Below are 12,944 nucleotides of genomic sequence, written 5' to 3'. Positions count from 1 at the left end.
TTGCCTTATTCAATCATATAACGCAAAGTTTCTCAAACTTGAGTGGGCATCAGAATTCCCTGGAGGGCTTGATAAAACACGGATTGTTTAGCTGAATCCTAGGGTTTCCACTTCAGTAGGTCTGAGGTCGGTCAGGGTTTTTGCATTTTTGACAAGTTTTCAGGTGGTGATGATATGCTGATGTGAGGACCGCTCTTTGAAAACCACTAAGCTTAAGAGAAAGAAATATATATATACTTCTATTTCTATTTTTGTTTCTATTTCTCTATAGGTAACAATGCCTTACGTGATATCTATGGAATTTCAGTGTCAGAATCTATTTAAAAGTGTACGTAACAAGAATTAATTTCTGCGTTACTAAGTGGTATCTGGGTCTTATTATCATTGCAAGGTATATTTTTCCAGTTTACCAATTTTTTTTTTTTTTTTTTTTTTTTTTTTTTTTTTTTGAGACAGAGTTTGGCTCTCGTTGCCCAGGCTGAAGGGCAATGGTATGATCTCGGCTCACTGCAACCTCCACGTCATGGGTTTAAGCAATTCTCCTGCCTCAGCCTCCCGAGTAGCTGGGATTATAGGCATGTGCCACCACACCCAGCTAATTTTGTATTTTTAGTTAGAGGCAGGGTTTTGCCATGTTGGCCAGGCTGGTCTTGAACTCCTGACCTCAGGTGATCCACCCGCCTCAGCCTCCCAACGTGCTGGGATTACAGGCATGAACCACCGCGCCCAGCCATACCAAGCAAATCTGCAATTTGTTTTGTTACTTGGTTCTCACAATCACTTGCCCGGTGGGGCACAGCTAGTATATGACTACTATCCATATTAGAAATGAGATAACCAAAGTCCAGGGAGGTTAAGTGACTTGTCCATATAGCTAGAAAGAATTGAAGTTGGTAGGGTTTTGACTCTCAAAATCTTTAAATGGTGCCCAAGTACATATCGTGTGTAAACATATACCTCAACAACCACAACCAGACAAATTGAAAAAAAGTGAAGGCAGGCAGCAGGATGACCGGTGCATTGGACCAGGAGTCAGGAAGCTTCGGACATAATTTCCTAGAACTGCACTATCAGGCTGTGTCATTTTGGTGACAAATCATAGACGCAAATATACTTCAGTTTACTCATCTATAATCTGAGTAGTAGATCAGATGGCTGACATTCCTTCCTGCTCCAGCTATCCATTCAGCAAATCATTCATTGTAAAAATATTCATTAAGAATTTACCATGTACCAGGCACTGTTTCAGGAAAAACGGTGAAGCTTAGAGTCCAGGCTTAAGAAAGAGGAGTGAATAAACCAACTAGCTCATGTAAAAGTGTGATAGTTTTTTTTAAAACAATAAGATTGGGTGAGATGATAGAGAATGGCTTGCTAAAGCTCTATTGCAGCTAAAAGTCAAGGTTTTCCCTGATGAAGTGATACCTGAGTGGACCCCTTTTGGATGATAAAAGGGAGCCATCTACATAAAATGATGGGAAAAGGATATTCCAGGCATAACTGTCCTAAGTTCAAAGACCCTGTGGTATAAACCAACTTGGCCTTTTTGTGAAGTAGGAAGATGGTCAGTATTCTGAAGCCAATTGTGTAGCAAGTGGTAAGAGACAAAGTCAGAATGGTATTTGAAAGCCATGATAAGAACTCGGAGTTCTTTAAGCAGGGAAAGACATGACCTGATTTAGGCTAAGATGACTCATTTGCTTCATGGGTATTGAATAAGTGTATAAGAAATGAGCATACACACACGTAAAATCCTATTCCAAAAATTTTGACCTTTAAATGAATGTTTTCTCCTGGTTTATTTAGCATATGAATAAGGAAATACAGATTAATATACCAGCCAAAATTGTGTCTTCACCATTGATACTTTAAGGATATTACTAAGTATTATAAACATGGGCAACTCAAATAATAATTAGGAGGAAAATCATATGGAAATTACTAACAAACTCATTAGAGCGTGCTTAATTATTGCAGTGAAGGGTTAGCAAGAGGATTGAAGCTTACCGAATAAATCTGTTTGCACATGGATTGATATGCTTGTATCATAATTACTCACAGCTGTTGGACTTTCTAAGTTTATTAGGAACTTAATTCCAAAACTTTCATGCTGAAAAGATTTTCTGAGAGACAAGTGTTAGCCCAGTGCCAGTGATGTGAGCAAGGAGTATTTTTCTAGCAATTCTTTTCAGCGATTACTTAGAGTAACTACAGATCTCCTCATTATACATAATGAAGTGGATCTGCTCATTTTTGATTTTCACACACTTTGCAGAAAGAGCAAAGCCTCCTGATTGAAACTGCTTGAGTCCTGTGATGAGAAGTTGTGTGTAATATGTATTCCAATTACAAAATGATCTCAGAGAAAAGGCTTGATGCCTGATGTATTCATTTGAAAGCAATTCGTGGCTAAATTGATCTTTAAATAATCTATCTATATGCTTGTTAATTTAATAGATCAACTGACATCAGGGGAATACAGGAATGCTTCATCCTTCACACTCTGTCTTCTAGCTGACAACTGATCCTTCTTGGTAATTCATTTATTATACTTTATAAATTAGAAGAAATGTACAGCTTCCCTGAAATACAGCTGAAGCTCAGCCCAGTAGTTTTCTCCTACTCACCATCAATCAGAAAATTAATGCTGTGCTTGGGCTAGTAATTTTGATCTCAGTCTAATTTTTGGTCTATTTAAGTGATAGCTGCTGTCCTGACTTGGGGTGCTATTAACATAAATGAAATGATTATTTGTGCCTAGGTGATATCCTTTGTTCCTAAAGCTCCTTTCAGATCAGTTTTTGATAAGTGCTAAGATTACATGAGGACAATTAAATACGGAAAATAATAACCTGAGAGTCAAACTGTTATCCTGGTCAATGAATTTTCCAGTGTGAATGAATGCATGTGCACTTGTGTATGCATGCCTACACACACACACACACACACCTGCCTTGCTCTGTCTTTATAGTCCAAAGCATAGTACTTTATAATCTGGCCTTTGTATTCTTATTGCCATATACCCTAAATGCCAGACTCCCAAATTCTAATTTTTTTTTTTTTTTTTTAACTTTAAGTTCTGGGATCCATGTGCTGAAAATGCAGGTTTGTTACGTAGGTATACATGTGCTATGGTGGTTTGCTGCACCTATTAAACCATCATCTAGGTTTTAAGCTCTGCATGCATTAGGTATTTTTCCTATTGCTTTCCCTCCCCTTTTCCCCCATCCCCAATAGGCCCCGGTGTGTGTTGTTCTCCTCCCTGTGTCCATGTGTTCTCATTGTTCAGCTCCCACTTATGAGTGAGAACATGCGGTGTTTGGTTTTCTGTTCCTGTGTTAATTTGCTGATGGTTTCCAGCTTCATCCATGTCCCTGCAAAGGACATGAACTCATCCTTTTTATGGCTGCATAGTATTCCACGGTGTATATGTGCCACATTTTCTTTATCCAGTCTATAATTGATGGGCATTTGGGTTGGTTGCAAGTCTTTGCTATTGTACATTGTGCTGCAATAAACATATACGTGCATGTGTCTTTATAGTAGAATAATTTATAATCCTTTGGGTATATACCAATAATGGGATTGCTGGGTCAAATGGTCTAAATTCTAATTTTTTTGTACTTACTTTGCATTATCATATATCCATGCCTATACCCATTTCATTCCTCCTCCCTGGAATGCATGTTCTTACTTGAATTGAAATCGTACCCAACCTTTAAGAACCAAATCATATTTTTTCTATAAAAAGGCTTGCTTTACTTCATCCCAAGCAAAGTTAGTATGTAAATAATTCTCTTTTTAATACTGGTATATTATTTCTTGTCAATTAAAATACAGATAGCAACAGCAACAATCATAGTGATAGCAAACCCATTGTTCTTAGTGTCAAGTGCTGTTCTAAGTTCTTTGCATATTATCAGTTCATTTAACATTTACAGTAGCCCTATTTAAATCACAGATGATTTTGTTTCCCCCATATTGTGCATGAGCAACAGAGGCAATGAAAGATCAAATAATTTGTTCTAGGTCATTCAGATAACTCAGATTTTAAGAGAGCCGAGCCACATTTTCTGGGTTCTGAGTCCAGCCCATTTCTTAGCTCTCACACTGTGACAAAATGCCAACTTGCAGGGTATTTAAAAGCATGACAGAAAATCTAAAGGGACTAGCATAGGGCCTCAAACGTAGCTCTAGAAGTTGTGGTTATTTTATTAGTATGTGCAATAAAATTATTATAAAACAAATTATAAGTAATGATTAATAAATGTAATAGGATATCATTGGTATTCTAATCAAATGTCAGTCTATCATTTGAAGTTGATACCCTATAAGTCAGCAATCACAACTGTTATGCATGAGTCTACAGCTCACATACATGACTGTGGTGCAAAATAAGCATTCAATAAATGTTAAGTAAATGAATGGATGAAATGAATGAGCAAACTAATCCAAGAAGCTTCTAGATGGGCTTTTTTACCTTTCCTCCATGGTTCTCTGAGGAACAGTGCTAAATCCTTCACAAACCAGACAAATATTAAGCATGGATTAAATCTACTTTTCCACTTCCATTTCAATGAGTTATTATTTAAAATAAAACTCTCAAAGCAATATTTTTAAAAGTCTGCATCCCGAAGTAAAACATGGAAATTATCTGATTAATGCAGATAGCCACTCACCAATTTATATTCTTGAACTTAAGAGAATCATTTAGCTAATTGTATAGGTGATTATTATGCTTTTCACAGAAGTGTGTATCATGCATTTAGAATTTTTAAATTGCATCTCCAAAAGAATCCTCTTAAATCTAATTATTATATACTTAGAATGTTCCATAATCAGCTAAAAGATTTATTATTTCTTTATAGAAAAAATGCTTTTAAATGTGTGAAAATCCTCTTGTGAGAAGGTGAACTAAACATTTTAAAAATGATTAAGTAGACTTTTTGACTTTTATTTTTAAGTAGGCTAGAAACATATTAAAATAACTGGTCAATGAACAAATAAAAACAAAAACAAAAGAACAACAACAAAAACTTACTCCTTATGTGTTTCTTGCCAAGTATATAAAGTTAAGTGTGTGATCTTAAGAAAGGGCTGTATTGATCATAGCCAGATTCCTTGTATTTAGGGAAATTAGGATGATATTTCAGAGAATATTTTGAGACAAAGTGGCAATACAGCTACTGAGTTTGGCTACTGGCTGAAATGCTTACTTACTATTGTGACTGGTGATTGGTTTAACTTTGTAAGTGGTACCTTTCTGAGTTTATATTGAAAATGCAGATACATCGCTGGAAAACATTCTCAGGAAGAAAAAAAAGAAAAGAAAGAAAAGAAAGAAGAAAGGAGGGCAGGAGAGAGACAGGGAGAGAAGGAAAAAACAAACTATGTGGTTTGCTACTTCCAGTAGTCTTAGGTAGATACAAAGAAAAATTAGCTTTCAAAACTCTGTCAGTAGTCTGAAACTTATATGTATTCATATCCATTTTTAAAGGCACAAACCCACATTATGTGTATACTTATTAATTATATATCTCTGTATATAGATTATATACACATACTATGATTGCATGTGCTATTAAAAGTACACAACATTTTACAAGGATGTGATAAATGAAAAGTTCAATAGCTCCTTCCTGCACCACATTTGAGAATCACTGCTCTAGATAATGGCAAAGTCAATATTTAAACGTGTCGGGGTACCCAGTTGAGACTTCAACATGCTAGGATCTCATAACGTTCTGATCTACCAAAAACTTAACCATGGACCCGTCAACTGAAACTCAATGCTTAAATTTTTAGTTATGTTCATGAATACTTATTTTCATGAAATTATCCCTGAATGTCCTCTAAAACCTTTCCTCTACAATTCCACTCATCTCTATGATTGTAGCCATAAAAAAAGTAAAGAAAAGGTTTTTGAGGACAAATGAATGTCTGCTCTGGGTAGACTGAAGGTTTGTTTAACAGTTTCACCCTGGCTGAGTAAGTTAGGGAACTAACGGGATTCAGGTGGGATTGCTTAAGCTTAAGTACGTGGTTAAAAAAAAAAAAGGCTTTATTTACAGAGGCATCAATTTTCTTTATGGAGCTGGTACTGCAGAGAGAACATTGGACTATGAATCAAAAATGTGAGTCCTAGCACCAGCAGTGGTTTCTGCATCTAAGTAATTGAATGACCTTGATTGAGTCATTTAACTTTTCTGAGTCTCTTTCTCAAAAAAAAAAAAAAAAAATCAGTTAAATTCTTCAGATATTTATGGAGCACCTTCTTTGTGCCTGATATAATAAGAAATGCTAACATAAATAACTGCAATTCTTTTAAGCACACCCTAAAACTACAAATAGAGAATTCCTAACTTTCTAGAACTCTTCTCTAACTTTATGGAATTTTAAAATTGAACTTACTTGCAAATTCTGTGCCAAATATCAGAAGAATTCCTTGCTTGTGATCGTAAACTGGACATGCTTCCTGGGGCTATATTGGAATGCAGTCACTGGGCAAACAGTCATTACAAAACTGTGTCTTAAAAATAGAAACAAAAGCCATGGTTTTTAAGTTCATTGAATCATGAGCATCACTTGCTGAGATTTTTTGAATCCCTTGTCCCAACCCTGCAGTTTACGATTGAGTACATCTGAGCCGCACATTTGTTACCAAGCCCAAGTTTTCCACAACTAATTTCAAGAGGAAGCACACACAGTTACAACACCCATGGTATTCATAATACAGAAACAAACCAGTTGCTCAGGAAACGCCCAACCATTCCTGATAACAGAAGGAAATTTCTCTCTTGGGTTTGAACCAGTGAACCAAAGCAAAATGGCTGTTGATAATAAAAAATACTGCCCCTCACATAGGGACTGCAAAGTAATCTGCTACATTCTTTAAGGTATATTTCCAGGCACAGTTTTCTATTGATTAATTTCTTTTGTAGAATTGCACCTATATAGGAGGGTATAGTGCCTGGGTCACATAAGGTGATTAGCCAATATTATTATAAAGATGGAAGGAAAAAAAGAAAAGAGGGAGAAAGGGAGGAAGGGAAAAGAGGGGTACAACTAATCTGTTAGGTTGATTGCTTCCGCCAATTCAGTTCTGCTTTAGAAAGATCCCTTAAGCTAACACTTGGAGAGCTTTAAATGAAACTCTACCTGATATTATGAAGTAAAATTAGCTTGGATTAAATCCAGCATTTGCCATGTGTTTTCAAGAATATTTTGACTGATTTGCTCCAATTATCCCTGAATGTCTTCTAAAAATTTTCCTCTCCAAATTCCACTCCGTTTTCAAGGGCTAATTCAAGTCTTAATTTTTTTTTTTTCTGGAAGCTTGTGGCAACTATTCTAACCTTAATCATTTATTCTTCTCAAAACTTTGAACTTGCAAGTGTTGACAAGTATATCTTGTCAACCTGAAAGGAATGTAAACTCCTTGAACAGAGGGGCCATGTCTGATAAATCTATATGCCTCCAAATTACTTAGCGAACCTCCTCAGGTTCTGCATTGTTAGCTTCGCTGTGGCTGTATTTACTACCCACTCCTGGATCTCAAATATTTAACTCTATCTTCTAACTTAAGCCACTGCCTCCCAGACATCTCCATATAGATATATCACCAATACTTCAAACTCAAAATATCCAAAATTAAACTTTCTCATAGATTTGCTCTTTCACTGATGTTTTTTAGTACAAAATCTAGAAGTCTTGCAAGTGTTCTCAATTTCTCCCTCTGCTACTCCTTACTCATAGTATATCAACTCTGTTCATTTTACTTCAGAAAATGATATGAAATCATGACAGAGAAATCACACTTTAAAGCAATAAAATACGTTTGCCAAGTCATCTAAACTTACGTTTGTTTGTTTGTTATTTTTGTCAGCGTGATCAAGAGCAGGGCATTTCCTTTCATGGAGTATTTTTTTTTTAAGATATGTTGAATAAAAAATAGCTAGATAGTGCCTACTTTGTGCCAGATACTGTGCTGGGTACTAAAGTTACCTCACACACACACATGTGTTCCATGTATGTGCATGGTGTGTGTGTGCAAATTTGCCTAGTGTATATACCAGTCACCTATACTGGTATGGTCCGAATGAAGTCCAAAGTAAAGCAACAAAATAAACAAACTGCTTTGAAATTAATGGGTAAAAAGCTTAATCGCTGTGGGATTCACAATTGACTTATGTCTCTCAACTGGGTAGATTTAAATATGGCGGCAATGGCTGCCTTAGAAATATGTATTAAAGAGCTGATTTAATATGTAGTGCCGAGTAGAATTATTGATTTTTCCAGTGTCACTTTGGCATTTTATTATATTTATATGTATTCACATATTTTGTAATAGACTGATTTATTCCCAAAGCGTGTATTTTCTCTAAGAAATTCCTTTTTCTTGAGGAGTAACCTGATATATTTGGATCCAAGATGCTTTGCTCCATAGACACTATCATGGCCCAGGGAACTTGTAATGCTTATGCGGCAGACTTTCCATGTCAAGCCCAACTCAACAGGAAGCCTCTACGGCCCTCTCAGGTGGGCCCTACTGGGTTGCTGAGAGGCTGGGTAAAAAGCAACATCTACAGGGACTGTTTAAAACCCCCACAGGATTGCTGCAGATGTGAGATGGCAGAATCAGACCCACTGATATTCACTTCCTTGGGGCAGTGAACACACCACCAGGATCAAGAAGTCCGGTATTTGTTGACTAGGTTCTAGGTGCCAGGCATCCTGGCAGGGGCTGAGAGAACAACAGTGACCAAAACTGACCCAATTCCTGACCTCACAGTGCTCACAATCGAGAGAGGGGAAATAAATAATCAAAGACATAATCATAATCCACAATCTGGGCTATGATTAAAAAGGGTAAAGTATTTATGAGAGTGTGTGGCAGGTGTCCTAGCCTTGCCTGAGGGTGGGGAGTAGAGGGGTCAGGGAGGGCTTTTCTAAGGAAGTGAAGTTTAAAGCAACATTTGCAAAATAAATAGAACAGGCAAAGCCCAAGGGGGTGAGGTCTAGGGAGAGCATGCTTAGATGAGGTGAGGTGAGTCTTGTGTGGAACAGTAGTAGGAATATGGTACATGCTCAGTGAAAGTCAGCTCATTTCTGTGCTTTTAAAAACTCCCCACATTGGAGGAGCAGTCATGAGTTCGCTCACATTCCATGCTAAGGCCTGCACGACTTACATAAGCTGGCCCCTGCCTGCACCAGCTACTCTACCCACTGCTCCTTACTCCCTATGCTTCAGCCGCATCCAACTTCTATCTCTGGACACACCCAACAGGTTCTATACTAAGACCTTCATTGTAGCTATTTTCTCTGCCTAGAACACTCCAGGTCTTTATATGGCTGGCACCAAGTTCAAGCCTCGGCTCGAATGTCACACTCTCAGTGAGTGTGCTGTACCCAGACCAACTTCCGTGAAATAGCCCCATTTGCCTGCCTCTCTTCGTTTTATTATTTCGTTATCTTTTTATTACAGCTCAAATCACTAGTTGAAGTAATTGTGTTTACTTATCACCAAGCTTACTGACTTTTTTTCTCAACTGTAATGCAAGCAACAAGAGGGCAGGGATCTCATCTATCTTAAATCTTAAACTGCCAAGAGTTCGATTCCAGATTCAACTGTGGCAGGCCCAAAGGCACAAGCGTATAGTACATGGTAGACACTCAATGTATAACTGCTGAATGAATGGATATATATAACAACCATATATCCTACAGTAGAGGAACAATCTCTGCCAGTGGTCCAAAACCCGGTTGGGTACATGAGGACACTAGGGAGCACTTTCCTAGGTGGACTGAAAATAAATCAATCTTCTGTATAATTTTGCCTCAGGTGACAATTTCCCACTCTGGGGCTTTCCCAGGAGAGAAAAGCTATGCACAGATATAGCTCCATGTATCTCTGCTGTGTTAATTTCCCTTCTGAGTAGTGACACTCTTAGATGTTATATTCCTAGAGTACTGTTCCAGTTTGGCTTTAAATATATTATAAATGGTTATTGCATTTTAAAGAATAAATGCGTTGAGAAATATGGGAATTCCACTGGAGACTTTTTTGAGATCAACAGTCATAAAAATCACCATCTATTGCCCTGACCCTCAAAATCACTCAAAGGAGCGTATATAACTCCCCACTTATTTGCAGCAATTTCACTTCGTGCAGTTTCAGTTACCTGTGCTCAATTGTGGTCTGAAAATACTAAATGAAAAATTCCAAAAAATAAGCAATTTATAAGCTTTAAATTGTGTAACATTATGAATACTGTGATAAAATCCCATGCTGTCCTGCATCATCCACTGCGGAGGTGGGTCATCTCTTCATCCAGCATATCCAAGCTGCTGATGCTCTCCACCCATCATCTCAGTTACCGGATCCACTGTAGGGTGTCACAGTGCTTGTGCTCAGGTAACCCTATTCTACCTAATAATGGCCCCAAAGCACAAGAGTTGTGATGCTGATAATTCGGGTAAGTCAAAAGAAGCTGTAAAGTGTTTCTTTTAAGTAAAAAAGTAAAAGTTCTCCACTTAATAACGAAAAAAAAAAAAAAAGGATGCTGAGGCTGCTAACACATAAAGTAAGAATAAATCTTCTATCCATAAAATTATGAAGAAGAAAAAACAAATATGTGCATTGTACATACAGGGTTTGGTACTGTCCATTTCCTGCACCCACTGGAAGTCTTGAAACGTATTTCCTGAGGGTAAGGGAGGATTGCTGTACTTCGATTTCCCCCAGCATTGTTCCATTTCCCCTCTTCCTCTTTCTCCTCCTCCTCCTTCTTCTCCTGCTTCTCTCCCCGCTCCTCCTCCTCCTTCTCCTTCTTTCTACTAGATACTGAATCACACAACAAGATACAACAAGCAGTGCCTTTCTGGGTGATTATAACACACTCCGGGTGGTGTCATAAGGCACAAGAAGTGCAATAATTTTCCCAAATCCCAGGGAGGTGTATTGCTTTAATGTAGTTGACTCTCTCTAAAACACTGAGAAAAGCAAACATATGTATTTACTGGACACTACAAGGTGAGTATGGAATGTTATTATCACTCCATCAGTAAGCCTTGAAAGTGTTCAGAGTTTGCAAACACTATCTTGCTTTATGTTCTAGTGTGAAGTCAATTCATGTACCTGCTCAGTCCTGGATTTTCTATGAATTATTTCAACTATTTTGGTCCAGAGAGACAGTGATATAAAAATAATCAATTGGAAAATATGTACCAACATGGCATTGTGCACGAGATTTAAGTGTACAAGTTTTATAGACATAATAAATAAATATTAATGAATAGCATTTACAGAGCCTTTCAAATATGCCAGGTAGTTTATCATGGATTATCTCATTTAATCTTCAGAAAAACCCTAGGAAGTAAGCACTATTAATAGCCTCATTTTAGAGATAAGAAAACCGAGGCGGCCGGGCGCGGTGGCTCACGCTTGTAATCCCAGCACTTTGGGAGGCCGAGGCAGGCGGATCACGAGGTCAGGAGATGGAGACCACGGTGAAACCCCGTCTCTACTAAAAATACAAAAAATTAGCCAGGCATGGTGGCGGGCGCCTGTAGTCCCAGCTACTCGGGAGGCCGAGGCAGGAGAATGGAGTGACCCCGGGAGGCGGCGCTTGCAGTGAGCCGAGATTGCGCCACTGCACTCCAGCCTGGGTGACAGAGCCAGACTCCGTCTCAAAAAAAAAAAAAAAGAAAAGAAAACCGAGGCATGTAGACATTAAGAAATTCACCTAATGTCACAGATCTAGAAAGTGGTAAACCAGGATTTAAACCTAGGTCTTTCTTTTTCTTCTAGAAGTCAAAATGTTAACATTAAACCTTTTGACCTGGTTCAACGTCTTGTTCTACCACACATGCTATGAAACGTTGGACTTCTAAGCCCAACTTTTCTAATGTGGAAAATGGTGATGATAACAGAATTCACTTCAAAGATTGTATGGGGGTTAATATAGCTGAGCACTTGACTTACAGTAAGCACTTAATAAATTATGATAATTATCATTAATTTATGTAAGGCTCTATTCCAGATTTGACTGTGGCCAAAGGGACAAGCTTCTTTTAGGTGGTTGCCAATGTATTCGGAAAACAATGCAAGCAATACACAGCTAACAAGTCAATGAGTAATAAAGAAAGTAAGAATGAATGGTCAACTGCAGAATATTAGCAATAGTAGCAGTGTGCTAAAGTCTTTATCCTCAACTGCATGGTGTTCTTAAAAGGCAGGTATTACCTTCTGCTTACAAATGAAACTGAAGACAGAGAGGTTATTTGTCCAAAAGTATAAAATTATCAAGTATTACAGGCAGGATTTGGATCAGGCCAGCTAGCTCATCCTAAGTCCCACATTCTCTATACCACCTTGTACTGTGTCATCCTGATTTCCACTGCCATAGGAACTCAGAGGTGGAGGGGATCAGTGGCTATGACAGGAGAGAAAGGAAGAGGTACTGACAGGGGCCTATAATATAGTTTTAGGAGGTAGAACACTATCACAGTAAGAGAAATCCCTGATCATGAAGAAGGAGGAGTCAACATACAAAGCATAATACCACGAGGGAAGAGAATGGAACCCAATGCTGAAAATGTGAGGAAAACTAGACAACAGAGACCTTCAACATTAAGCTGTGGCCTTTGGGTCACACCTGTAAGGAACTGAAACAACTGGAGATTTTTGAATAGGGCAGGGAGAATATGACCACAATGTCTTTGGAATGATCCATATAACAGAAACATGCAAGACAGAGAACTCACTGACCAGCTTTAGGAAGAAAAAAACAACAACGACAGAAGACGGCTGAAGACCTGAGTACAGTGCCAGGAGTAAGAGATGGAAGATAAATGCACATGTGCTCTTAGAACTCGGGTTCCAAGTTGGTGACAGCAACCTTCTGAGGACTAGGGCTTGGTGTTAAACTCCTTCTGATGCCTGG

At 38.1% G+C, this 12,944-nt stretch overlaps 1 protein-coding gene across 5 annotated transcripts in view; it reads right to left on the bottom strand.

Moving 5' to 3' along the window:
- Positions 1-12,944, bottom strand: part of TENM2 (teneurin transmembrane protein 2) — a 1,386,931-nt gene that overhangs the window by 622,621 nt on the left and 751,366 nt on the right. The window lies entirely within an intron of this gene.

This window comes from Hylobates moloch, unplaced genomic scaffold, assembly GCF_009828535.3.
Source record: "Hylobates moloch isolate HMO894 unplaced genomic scaffold, HMol_V3 SCAFFOLD_6, whole genome shotgun sequence".
NCBI classification, from domain to species: domain Eukaryota; kingdom Metazoa; phylum Chordata; class Mammalia; order Primates; family Hylobatidae; genus Hylobates; species Hylobates moloch.
The sequence above is the reverse complement of the archived record's forward strand: the minus strand, read 5'-3'. Positions and strand labels throughout refer to the sequence as shown.